At 42.4% G+C, this 13,301-nt stretch overlaps 1 protein-coding gene and 1 non-coding gene across 5 annotated transcripts in view; one reads left to right on the top strand and one right to left on the bottom strand.

Annotated features, from left to right (window-relative positions):
• PDE6D (phosphodiesterase 6D) overlaps positions 1 to 13,301 on the top strand; it is a 57,985-nt gene that overhangs the window by 15,683 nt on the left and 29,001 nt on the right. The gene's annotated exons all lie outside the window — the stretch shown is intronic.
• LOC116269264 lies at positions 9,964 to 10,072 on the bottom strand. Its single transcript, XR_004176746.1, has one exon. It is a non-coding gene; the product is annotated as a U6 spliceosomal RNA (small nuclear RNA).

The raw sequence follows: 13,301 nt of genomic DNA, 5'->3' as shown, positions 1-13,301 counted from the left end.
AAGCCCTTTTTCATAATTCTGGGAATTAATTGTGGCTCTTGGAGTGACAACAGAAGAAACCCCCCAGATGACACTGATTAGCTGGAAAACCAAAATCATCTTTGACTTTGCTTTTTTTTTTTTTTTTTTGAGACGGAGTCTTGCTCTGTTGCCCAGGCTGGAGTAGTGCAGTGGCGTGATCTCGGCTCCCTGCAACCTCCACCTCCCGGATTCCAGCAATCTCCTGCCTTAGCCTCCCGAGTAGCTGGGATCACAGGCGTGTGCTACCACGCCCAACTGATTTTTGTATATTTAGTAGAGACAGTGTTTCAGTTGGCCAAACTGGTCTCAAACTCCTGACCTCAGATGATCCGCCCTTCTCGGCCTTCCAAAGTGCTGGGATTACAGGCATGAGCCACCCTGTCCAGCCAGCTTTTATTTTTTTAAGGGTTATAATTTGAAGGAGTTGAGTTTCTTCCCAATACTATAGCATTTTTTAAAAACTGGGTGAAATTCAGGCGTCTCTGGATGTAGATTTTGATAGGATTCAAGGCAATATCCCTGTGCCCCCAAATAACCTGAAAGAAACAGTGGCCCTTTTGAGAACATGCCCTTGGGAAAAGGCCTTGTATTATCTCTTCTTCAATCAGGAGGTGCTGGGAAGCAAATAAAAGTGCAAAGGGACCTCTAAGAATCTCTTTGGATATGTCTTTTCTAGCTTGTTTCTGACCAGTTCCAGGCACATAACTGTACATGTCAGTAGGATAATGGGCTGACTAAAAGAGAGGTTTGTTTTATTGTTTGACTTTGCTAGGGAGAAGACTGTGTTGTGTTTCATAATACTGATCTTTTTCTCATTACTAAATTACTTGCCTCCACTGTTTCCCAGGCCAGTTTGAATTTTGATGGTATACTTTCCAAGCACAGTAACTTTGCCAGCACAAGAGTATTATTTCACAGGGATATCACCACTGATTACAATGCTGCATATTATGTTTCAAGGGTTCTCAGAGATCCATTTATATTTTCTCACCTTATCCCCCATAATGGGAAAATCACTGGGAAATTATTGGGTGGAGAAATGCATTTAAATGGCCGTGAATTAGAATTGGTCATTAAGAAGGTACTAAAGGCAGAATGCTCTGTATAACCAACACTAAGGCAGAAGCATAAGAGGGCTCTGACTAAGTGGTATTTAAGAATTAATGAAGAAAGTGGGAGTAAGAGAAGGAAATGAGTTCAGAAAGGAAACAAGGAGGAGAGAGTTTGAGAAGGGAGAGATCATAAAGGCAGAGTGTGAAAAGATAGAGAACAGGAAGAAAAAAGCCACAACCAAAAACTATGAAAACAGAGTAAAGACAGACAGCCCTGTAATGAAAATGCTCAGGATACCACCAAATAGAAACTCCGTTTGTTTACTGCTAGTCATTGCAGCTGCTTCCACCCCAAAGTAATGAGAAGGGAGAGGTTTTTCTTTATGCCTGTCACCTTGATTTTGAAGCTTTGCCTCGTATTGCTCTGATCTGCCATAGTAGACATTAGCATATATCATTATATGCTTAGTCAGCCATTTTGTCTGAAAAATATACTTACCTTGAAATTACTCAGAGCCACATGCCCATATATAATTTATGAGTACTCTGTCAAGTTATGAATTCAAACTTAATGCAGAATGGGTTTTTAAATTCTAATATATTGTTACTTGCAATTCAGCTGACTGACTTAGTTGTTCTCCTTAGGGAGAGTGGAGGTTTTTTGGTTGGTTGGTGGGTTGGTTTTGCTTTCTTTTTTTCTTTCTGAGTTGCAGGTTTAAGTAGTTGCCGCCCTCCCACTTTTTTTTTTTTTTTTTTTTTTTTTTTTTGGAGATAGGATCTTGCTTTGCCACCCAGGCTAAAGTGCAGTGGTAAGATCATGGCTCACTGCAGCCTTGAAATCCTGGGCTCAAGCAGTCCTCCTGCCTCAGCTTTCTGAGTAGTTGGGACTACAGACACGCACCACTGTATGGCTAATTTGTCTTTTCTTTTTTTCCTTTGGTAGAGATGGAATCTCACTATGTTGCCCAGGCTGGTCTTGGATTCCTGGGCTCAAGCAGTCTTTCTGCTTTGGCCTCCCAAAGTGTTGGTGTTACAGGCATCTGCCACTGCGCCCCAGCCTAAATTGCCCTTTCTGCAGTCTACTAGACCCTTAAAGCATCTCTTCTGGTTGCTCAGCCTGAAGAGAATTCTTATGAACTTGCCCTCTGTTGCTTAGTGTGGTTCAACACATATTTGAGTGCCAGTTACATGCTGAGCACTGAGAAGAGAAAGATAAATAATATATTTATTTGACTTGCAACTTGTAGAATTTTACTTGCAAACTAATATATTCATGGTACTCTCCAAAAAGTACTATGACACAGGTATAAACAAGTGGCCATAGGAGGTGATGCTATAACAAACAACACTCTGGAGAATGGAATGTATGGCAGAGACTGGACCCAGTGTCTTCCTCCAGTAAGCCTTGATTTGCCCTCTTGACTTCTTCACCTGAGGCATATAGCAATTTGTTATACCTGCCGGCCTCCTGGTTGCCGGTTGATTTCCTGTTCTTTATCAAACCATCCTTTCTGTTGACAGCCTTTCTTATCTCACCCTTCTCTGTTGTCCTTTTAACCTATTAATAGCTCATTAGAAAAAAAAGTAATATTCCCCAGACCTATTTACAAAGCCTAAACTTTCTGTGTTCCTCAAAAATGTGTATGAGGATGGAAAGAGTTTTTGTTGTTGGAGGCAGGGTCTCACTCTGTTGCACAGGCTGTAGTGCGGTGGCACAGTCTTGCCCTCAGCCTCCCAAGTAGCTGGGATTAAAGGTACACACCACCACATGTAGCTAATTTTTGTTGTTGTTGTTGAGACAGTCTCACTATATTGCCCAGGCTGGTATCAAACTCCTGGGTTCAAGCGATCCTCCTACCTTGGCCTCCTAAAGTGCTGGGATTACAAGCTTGAGCCACACCTGGCAAGACTTTTTATTGAACACTCACACAAGACTAAGACCTTGTCAAGAGCAAAAGTCTTATCTTACTCTTCCTGTTTCCTAGAACAATGCTGCTTAAACTATAGCTGGCAAAGAATTGGGTTTTTACTTCTAATCCTTCATAGACCAATATTTTTGTAAAATATAGTGAGATTCATTATTAGAAAAATAACATAGGCCGGGCGCGGTGGCTCAAGCCTGTAATCCCAGCACTTTGGGAGGCCGAGGCGGGTGGATCACGAGGTCAGGAGATCGAGACCATCCTGGCTAACATGGTGAAACCCCGTCTCTACTAAAAATACAAAAAACTAGCCGGGCGTGGTGGCGGGCGCCTGTAGTCCCAGCTACTCGGAGGCTGAGGCGGGAGAATGGCGTGAACCCGGGAGGCGGAGCTTGCAGTGAGCCGAGATTGCGCCACTGCACTCCAGCCTGGGCGACAGAGCGAGACTCCGTCTCAAAAAAAAAAAAAAAAAAAAGAAAAATAACATAAAACCAGGCCTGTGTGGCTCAAGCTTGTAATCCCAGCACTTTGGGAGGCCAAAGTGGCAGGATCACTTGAGCCCAGGAATTCAGGACCAGCCTGAGCAACACAGACTCTGTCTCAACCAAAAAAAAAAAATTAAAAATTATCCAGGCATGGTGGCACATGCCTGTAGTCCCAGCTACTCAGGAGGCTGAAGCAGGAAGATCATTTGAGCCCAGGAGTATGGGGTTACAGTGAGCTGTGATCACATCACTGCACCCCAGCCTAGGCAACAGAGTGAGACCCTGTCTCTAAAAAAAAAAAAAAAAAAAAAGGTTTTAAAAAATGACATAAAAGTTTTTAAAAATTATTATTGAAATCAACAAATAAATTATTCTGCTGTATTGTTACTAAAAACTTTAAACACGTGTCACAGGCTGGTAGCAAATGGATTTACAGACCAGGACCAGTCTGTGGGCCACATTCTGAGTGGTACAGCTGTGGAATCCCCAATATTTGCACCCGATACACAGTACCTCAATACATGTTTGTGCAATAAATATGTGAATGAGACAATTGGAATGATTATAGTAGTAGGCAAGGAAAAAAGGAGAATAGAAGCTCTCTTTGGGCCGGGTGCGGTGGCTCAAGCCTGTAATCCCAGCACTTTGGGAGGCCGAGACGGGTGGATCACGAGGTCAGGAGATCGAGACCATCCTGGCTAACACGGTGAAACCCCGTCTCTACTAAGAAATACAAAAAACTAGCCGGGCGAGGTGGCGGGCGCCTGTAGTCCCAGCTACTCGGGAGGCTGAGGCCGGAGAATGGCGTGAACCCGGGAGGCGGAGCTTGCAGTGAGCTGAGATCCAGCCACTGCACTCTAGCCTGGGCTACAGAGTGAGACTCCGTCTCAAAAAAAAAAAAAAAAAGAAGCTCTCTTTGGAGAGTTGTAGGGAAATGATTAAGTGAGAAACTCAAGATTACTGCAATAATGCTGTCCTCCACGTAAAACAAACTTTTTGTCATCATTCACTGTGAATACTGTTCCTTTGGCTCCCTAGCAAGACAGATAAATACTAATAAATCCCCTGTCTGAATTTATGCAAAATATAGTTTTGATCATGCTGAATATGTAAAACTTGCTCTAAATGACTGCACAAAGATGTCAACCTATTTATTTAAACTAGCTCTCATGAGCAGATCTATAGTCAGCTAGGATTAATTTCAAATATTGACAACTGCTCTTAGAACCAGTGCATTTTTCCATGTTGCGGTACGGACCATACCGCCAAATGCTTTCTCTGCCTGCGATTTTCTTTTTTCTTTTTTTTTTTTTTTTTTTTTTTTTAGTAGAGATGAGGTCTCACTACGTTTCGCAGTCTGGTCTTGAACTCCTGGGCTCAGGTGATCCTCCTAGCTTGGCCTCCCAAAGTGCTGGGATTACAGGTGTGAGCCACTGCACCTAAGATCTCTGTCTGAGATTTTGTTGTTTCCTCTGTGTCCTCTCAGAAGATTAGCTGAATAGGGTAAGAAATATTTTTATGAAAAATTTGAAACAAGCCTTCTGTGTCCATTAAGATAAGTTTGGGTTGCTTACAACACTACAAGTCTTCAGTTCTTAAAACCAAATTGTTAGGCCAGGCGCGGTGGCTCACACCTGTAATCCCGGCACTTTGAGAGGCCAAGGCAGGTGAATCACTTGAGGTCAGGAGTTCGAGACCAGCCTGGCCAACAGGGTGAAACCTTGTCCCTGCTAAAAATACAAAAATTAGCTGGGCATGGTGGTGCCCACCTGTAATCCCAGCTATTCAGGAGGCTGAGGTTGTGCAGTGAGCTTCAATGTTAATTCCAGCCTGCAACAGAGCAAGACTGTGTCTAAAAGGGAAAAAAACAAAGTTAGTCCTTGAGTCTGCTTCAGATTTTAAAAAATATATCATGGTTTCATTCAAGGAATAGAAAAGAGGAGGTCTACTTTTTAATAGCCAATATTATACTCAGTTTTGACACAATATTTTGAAATATTTAAGCTCATACATGGAGTCTCGGGCTTGTACTTCAGGCTGGAGTGTGTAGTGAGCTACCCCTGCCTCACTGCCTCCTGCCTACGCCGCTTATTCTCCTTCTAGCCTCCGAAGGACACATGCCTGGCCACCACACCTGGAAGTGAAAGCCGAGATTTTGAGACGGGGTTTCACCATGTTAGCCAGGATGGTCTCGATCTCCTGACCTCGTGATCCACCTGCCTCGGCCTCCCAAAGTGCTGGGATTACAGGCTTGAGCCACCGCGCCCGGCAAGCTCACAATATTTAAGTGCAAGTTACAACAGGGAAGTTCTGTTGTAAATGGAATTTTGTTTTCAATGTGGATCAGTACAAAGTCAATAACTCAATACATCATCTTCCTTCTCTACTAAGCATATCCCCAAGAGAACATTGTTAGGAAGGGCAAAAGGGCCATTTCCATGGTATGTTTGAGGGAGTCTACTTGTCTTTTTCACCCTCTCATCAGTTCTCTCAGCTCTTCTAGCCCTGGAAGAATGTCGTCACAAAGGTACCCAGGACTCTGCAGTTCCCTGGAGCCTTTCTGTTCCCAAGGGTATGTAGTGTGAACAGACCTCTGCCTGAATGTTAGCTATATTATTTAGCAGCTGTGAATTCCTGAGAAAGATACTTGACTGCTGGGAGCACCACTATTTTATGTGGGTATGAGTATTAAATAAGATTGAAAAATAAAAAAGAGGGGCTGTTAGCACAGCACGTGACATATATATTGGAAGTGGGTACTCAAATATTAGCTCTTTTACCCCGCCTCTTCTTTCTTTGAGGACTACCTTTAAACTATGAATATAGCTAAATGCCAGATAAGGCTGGGAATATTGTTCACCTTTGCCCTGGCCTTATACTGTCTGCAGTTAAGTTAAACAAGACTGTTAGAAAGCTAGCCCTGAGAAATGCAAAATAGTTAAGACTTTATCTGTCTGCATTGATTATGAACCATATGTTAAGAAGTATTGATTTATAGCCGTTGTTGGGCTAATACAATGAATGTGATTTCCCTTTAGCCTTTGGAGATTTTATAGAAATGGTCTCAGAAGAGAGACCACAACCTTAGTCTTAGACTCATTTCTGTCTCCATTCTAATGTATTCATGGACCAAGTTATCAGGCAACACTCTATCACTTGAATATGGAAGAGATCATTCTCTCAACTGATATTAGATCCATTAGCTGGACATTGTTATAGCTTTATCCCCTTTATTATATAAATTGATGTGGTTCAGTAATTTCTGGAAAACTTGCCTGAGCTAGAAAATAGTGTCAGTAGGCTTGCAGCATGTCCTTTTTATAAATATGCCTTTTAACCACTAAGGGTATATTAAAAAGTTTAAAAATCAAGGGCCCCAAAAGTATAGGGGTTTTGACCTGTGGAATACACTAGCAGCATAATCTGATCTGGCATCTTGTATCCTGGAGCATTTGGAAATGCCTTTCTAATCTCATGTCCTAGAGGAACTACTTGTCTTGTACCATAAGTGTAGGGATCATGACTTATTCATCTTATATCCCTCAGTCTCTCCCTGGTACAGATTGGTTATGCAGGATAGTTGGAGGTGTCATATAAAGTTAAAAATCATGGATGTTAGAATCAGGCAGTCAAAAACCAACTTGACCACTTATTGGCTTTGTGACCTTTGAGCAATGAAATGAAGCAAAAACTTACCATCCTCAAACCACAGATTCCTCATCCATGTAAGAGCTATAATAATGCCTATTTCGTAGGGTTATGTGGATTAATTTATACGTGAATAACATCTAAATTATTAGGACAGTATCTAGTACTCAGTACATCTTAGCCATCATCATTGTACAGTAAATAGATACTGAATGTGAAGACTGCATACATTTCTGCCAGAGTTTCGTATACCTAAGTGATGTGTAACACAAATCATGTGACAACAGAATTCTTTCCATATCTTGGTAAAGTCTTTCCCTTACTTTCTTCTATTGATTTAAACAGAAATTTACTTGGATGTGACCCCTTTGATAAGGACTAGCTGATAAAGTATACCAGCTGATTCAAATAATTGCTCCAGCTAATTTACATGAAGGTTTTCCTGTTTTATTGTTCTTAGAAATTATTTTGAAGGTATGAAAGTCTGGTAGTGACTTATGAATATCTTTACATTAAATGTTTACCTTATTGTTCTAAGAAATACTAAACATTTCTCATTTCTACGTGAAGGCCCTCAGGAGAAAAACACTTTTTTCCCCTGTTTTGGGGGCTATATCTCTAGCCTGCCTGTAAGTTTAGAAATTCCCAGAAGGATATTGCCAAGAATCTGCAAAGGGATGCCGTGTTTGAGCTTCTTGCCATTCTCATTGCTTACAAAGAGAAGCATTTGGGCAGTAATTCACTGTTTGTTGTTAGTTCCTAAAGCACTGCCAGGGGAGACTTATACTCCTGGGGTCTCTTCATGTCCCCAGGAGGGAGTTGATGGAAGTTGGTTATTAATCTACACCAACTTCAGTTTATTAGCTTTTCTGCTTCCCAAACATGTTTTTGGCAGAGAAGTAGATTCCACAGATCCCTTTATAGTGCTTCTCTATCCCTTTCCAGCACTGTAGCCAAGGGTTTATTTTTTCCGTAACCATTTTTTAGACATTTGATCTTTTTCTCTCACTGCCTACTCCTCTTCTCCCCCATGTTTGCTTGCTTTCCTTTGTACACACGAATATATAAGCTCCAATGGCTGTTTTTCCCCCTAAAAAATGTGTTGTTCCAAACCTTTCCAATCTCCAAAATCTTATTTCCTAGAAATATATTTTTCCCTTTTTTTCCCTTTAAAATTGCTTTTTTTTTTTTTTCATTTTGAGACAGGGTCTCACTGTGTCGCCTAGGCTGGAATGCAGTGGCATGAACCCAGCTCACTGCAGCCTTGACAACTGGGCTCATGCAATCCTCCCACCTCAGTTTCCCAAGTAGCTGGGACTACAGGCATGCGCCATCATGCACAGCTAATTTTTTTTATTTTTATTTTTTTTAATAGAGATGAGGTCTCCCTATGTTACCCAGGCTGGTCTCGAACTCCTGGCCTCAAGCAGTCTTCCTGCCTCAGCCTCCCAAAGTGCTGGGACTACAAGCATGAGCCACCATGCCTGGCCTAGAAACATCTTTTAATTCCCAGCCTTAACCCTCTGTTCATCTATTGTGGACCACCCCTCCCTGTCTGCTGGTGTAGAGTGTGGGCTTTAGTGGCTATAATTTTTTTCTTTTCACTCTTTATGAGAGTTTTCTTTTCTAGTAGCCTAAAACTACTCAAAGGATGGTCCCTGGAGCAGTAGCATTGCCACCATCTGGGAGCTGGTTAGAAATGCAGAATCGCAGGTCCCAACCCAACCTACTGAACCAGAATCTGTGTTTTAACAAGATCTCCAGATGATTGGTATGCAAATAAAAATTTAAGAAATCCCTATTGTAAATCACCTTTTGCTCAAGGGTCAGGGATTAGGGGACACTTTGTCAAGTAGTGGTTCTCCACCCTGGCTTCAGTGGAATCACTTGGGGAACTCTGAAAAATAGTGATGCCTGGGTTCCATCTCCAGAGATTCTAATTGGTCTGAAAGGTCAGGTCCGGGAATCAGGAGTTTTAGAAGTTCCCCCAAGTGATTCTGATAGCCAGCCAAGGCTGATAACCACTATTGTATGTGATTCTTATAATTTGCCCTAGCTTCTTAGAATACAAGGTATATATAAGTTGATGTGGCCAGATGCAGTGGCTCGTGCCTATAATCCCAGCACTTTGGGAGGCCAAGGTAGGGGCATCACTTGAGCCCAGGAGTTTGAGACCTGCCTAGGCAACATAGTGAGACCTTGTCTCTACAAAAAAAAAAAAAATTAGCTGGGGGTGCCTGTAGTCCTAGCTACTCAGGAGGCCAAGCCAGGAGGATCCCTCGAACCCAACAGTTTGAAGCTACAGTAAGCCATGTGCACTACTGCACTGTCTACCTACCTATCTGTCTGTCTATCTAAGATGCCGTTTTAGACAGACAGACAGGTAGGTAGGTAGGTAGATAGGCAAAGCTAATAACTAAAAAACTCCTTTACAGTTACATTTATTGGGGAGAAGCATATGTGCATTAAAAATTAGAAATATGGCCGGGCACGGTGGCTCAAGCCTGTAATCCCAGCACTTTGGGAGGCCTAGACTGGCTTATCACGAGGTCGGGAGATCGAGACCATCCTGGCTAACACGGTGAAACCCTGTCTGTACTAAAAAGTACAAAAAACTAGCCGGGTGAGGTGGCGGGCGCCTGTAGTCCCAGCTATTTGGGAGGCGGAGGCAGGAGAATGGCATAAACCCAGGAGGCAGAGCCTGCAGTGAGCTGAGATCCGGCTACTACACTCCAGCCTGGGCGACAGAGCGAGACTCCGTCTCAAAAAAAAAAAAAAAAAAAAATTAGAAATATATACATCAAAATATTAAACGCAGTAATATCTGGGGTTATAAGATTACAGTTATTTCTGTTTTGTCCTTTGTTTTCTTTTTTTTTAAGGGGCCATGCTTATCTTCTCTGTATCATTCCAATTTTAGTGTATGTGCTGCCCAAGCAAGCACTGTCCTCTATTTTCCAAACTTTCTATAACAGTCATTCCTTTGGTAAAGGAAATATATGTGTAAATATAATTTTTAATAACTGTGATCACATTATACATGTTTTGTAAACTGCTTTTTAATTAAAAAAGATTCTTCCTGTTCACATATCAATACATTATGAACATACCATTAAACATTATTAATTAGGCTTTTATATTGTTTAAAGTGAATCCTGACCCAGGATAACTGAATTTTTACCTTAATTTTATTTACATACTGATATGGGGTTTTTAAGAAATTGACTGTTTAGCCAGGAGCAGTGGCTCACACCTGTAACCCCAGTACTTTGGGAGGCTGAGGCGGGCAGATCACCTGAGGTCAGGAGTTCGAGACTAGCCTGGCCAAGATGGTGAAACCCTGTCTCTACTAAAAATACAAAAATTAGCTGGGCGTGGTCGCACGCCCCCATAATCCCACCTACTGGGGAGGCTGAGGCAGGAGAATTGCTTGAACCTGGGAGGCGGAGGTTGCAGTGAGCCTAGATCATGCCATTTGTACTCCAGCCTGGGCAACAAAAGCAAAACTCCATCTAAAGAAAAAAAATAAATTGTTTAATTCTTGAAACTTTCAGTGTTTGGAAATTGTCCTGGTCCACAGGAGGGGACATGTTTAAAAGGAGATGTCTGTTGGGAGGCCGAGTTGCTTGAGCCCAGGAGTTCAAAACCAGCCTGGGCAACATGGCGAAACCCTGTCTCTACTAAATATATAAAAAATTAGCCAGGTGTGGTGGTGCACATCTGTAGTCCCACATACTCAGGAGGCTGAGGTGGGAGGATCACCTGAGCCTAGGAAGTTGAGGCTGCAGTGAGCTGTGATCGTACCACTGTACTCCAACCTGGGCAATGGGAGTGAGACCCTGTCTCAAAAAAAGAAAAGATATCTGGAAGTGAGGTTAGATCAGCCCTTCTCTAAGGCTTTTACAACAATAGTAAATTGAATACTATCTTTTTTTTTTTTTTTTTTTTTTTGAGCACTTAAACCTAACACACAAGCTTGACTTCACTTTCTCAGAAGATGCTTCACCACAGGGAATTCTTAATGATGTTTGGATTGCAACCTGTGGCTGGAATTATATTTCTAAACTTTCTCTTTAAATCTTTGGTTTAGGGCCAGGTGTGGTGGCTCATGCCTATAATCTCAACACTTTGGGAGGCCAAGGTAGGTGGATCACTTGAGGCCAGGAGATAAGAGATCAGCCTAGAACAACGGAGGGAGACCCTGTCTCTCAAAAAAACAAAAAACAAAACAAAACAAAAAAAAAACAAGCTGGGTGTAGTAGTTTGCACCCGTGGTCCTAGCTTCCCAAGAAGCTGAGGTGGGAAGAATCGCTGGCACCCAGGAGTTCAAAGCTGCAGTGAGCTTCATTTGTGCCATTGCACTCCAGCCTGGGCGACAGAGTGAGACCCTGTCTTTAATAAATAAAGGAACCATTGATTTGGTTGGAATTGTACTTCAAGACAACCAGTATATCTTTACAGTTTGAGTTTCCTCTGCGTTAATGTGTACATTATGATATGGAAAGCTGGAAAATCCTTAGAGCAACATCTTGTAAACCTCAGTGGTGTATGATGGCCAAGCTATGTTGTAATCAAATAAAGTCAAGTATATCTTCTTTCCCAAACCTTTGGGAATAAATACCACTCCAACAACTTCAACAAAAGAAATTATCTGCCCCCAAAACTGTTCTGTTCTTGCCCCAGTCTGCTTGCATTATAGGGGAAGAGAGTAATTTTGCTAATGGTCTCTTTATGATGAAAAGGAAAGAGAGATGTTCTTTAATTAGGGAACTTTTATAAAGATACACAGTGGCTTATTCTGCAGGAAAAAAGCTCTGTTGTCATATTTTTACCTCTTTTAAACATTTCTCTACCAGAATCTGTATATAAAAGTTTCAGAAATGCACAGGTTTTATTTTCAGAGAAATAGGCTTTATATATGTGTTTTTTGTTTTTTTTTTTTTTGAGATGGAGGTTTGCTCTTGTTGCCCAGGCTGGAGTGCAATGGCACGATCTCGGCTCACTGCAACCTCCGCCTCCCAGATTCAAGTGGTTCTCCTGCCTCAGCCTCCTGAGTAGCTGGGATTACAGGCATGCGCCACCAGCTGATTTTGTATTTTTAGTAGAGACGGGGTTTCTCCATGTTGGTCAGGCTGGTCTCAAACTCCCGACCTCAGGTGATCCACCCGCCTCAGCCTCCCAAAGTGCTGGGATTACAGGTGTGAGCCACCACGCCCGGCCTAGGCCTAATATTTTATTTACAGAGTTGAATTCTAACTGAGCTTTTAAACTTAGCATTCTTGAGAAGAAAGATTACAAGGCACATCATGACCTAAAGTCTTCAGAAGTTATACCTATTGGTACCTAAAGGATGTAGGTTCCTTTGAGTAGTGTTTGATCTGAGTTTGTGCCTTAACCTGAGACTATGGCCCCATTGACTTTGGCTATCTTGTCTGGGTATGCAAATCGGGAAGAGATGAGACACCTGGGTGTGGCACAGTGCTGAAAAATGATATAAGTTAGTGAGTGGATATTCAGCTTCAGAAGCATGTTTTAGACACTGATATTTATCTTATCTCACAAGGCCTGATCACAGGCAAGCTGAAGATGGTACTTTGTACAAGCCTCCATTATAGATAGTCCTTCTCATATTGCATTGCAATTATTCTTTTACCTGGTGGTTTCCCTACCTGGAGAAGAACTCCAGGGACCAGTGCAGGAACCGTGTCTTATTAATCATAGTATATCCTGGCCCTGAGCCTAACACTCATAAGTGTTCAGTAAATGTTGGGCAAATGAAATGTCCAATTCAGCTTTCTTATAACCCAAAATGGTCGTATACAAATCCAGATTAGTTGTGGCTGCGGCTTCCGTTTTCCGTAATCCCAGCACTTTGGGAGGCCGAGACGGGCGGATCACGAGGTCAGAGATCGAGACCATCCTGGCTACCACAGGAAATCCTCACCCTACTAAAATACAAAAAATCCTAGGCCGGGCCAGGTCGCAGGCTTCTGGGTAGTCCCAGCTACTCGGGAGGCTGGAGGCAGGAGAATGGCGGGAACCCTCGAGGCGGAGGCTGCAGTGAGCTGAGATCTCAGCCACTGCACCCAGCCTGGTGATACAGACAGACCCGCCTCAAAAAACAAATCCAGATTAATTTGACCTTTGTTTTTTCTTTTATACCAATTACGTGA

Source organism: Papio anubis, chromosome 10 (genome assembly GCF_008728515.1).
Source record: "Papio anubis isolate 15944 chromosome 10, Panubis1.0, whole genome shotgun sequence".
Classification (NCBI taxonomy): Eukaryota; Metazoa; Chordata; class Mammalia; order Primates; family Cercopithecidae; genus Papio; species Papio anubis.
This window is presented reverse-complemented; position numbering and strand designations above follow the sequence as displayed.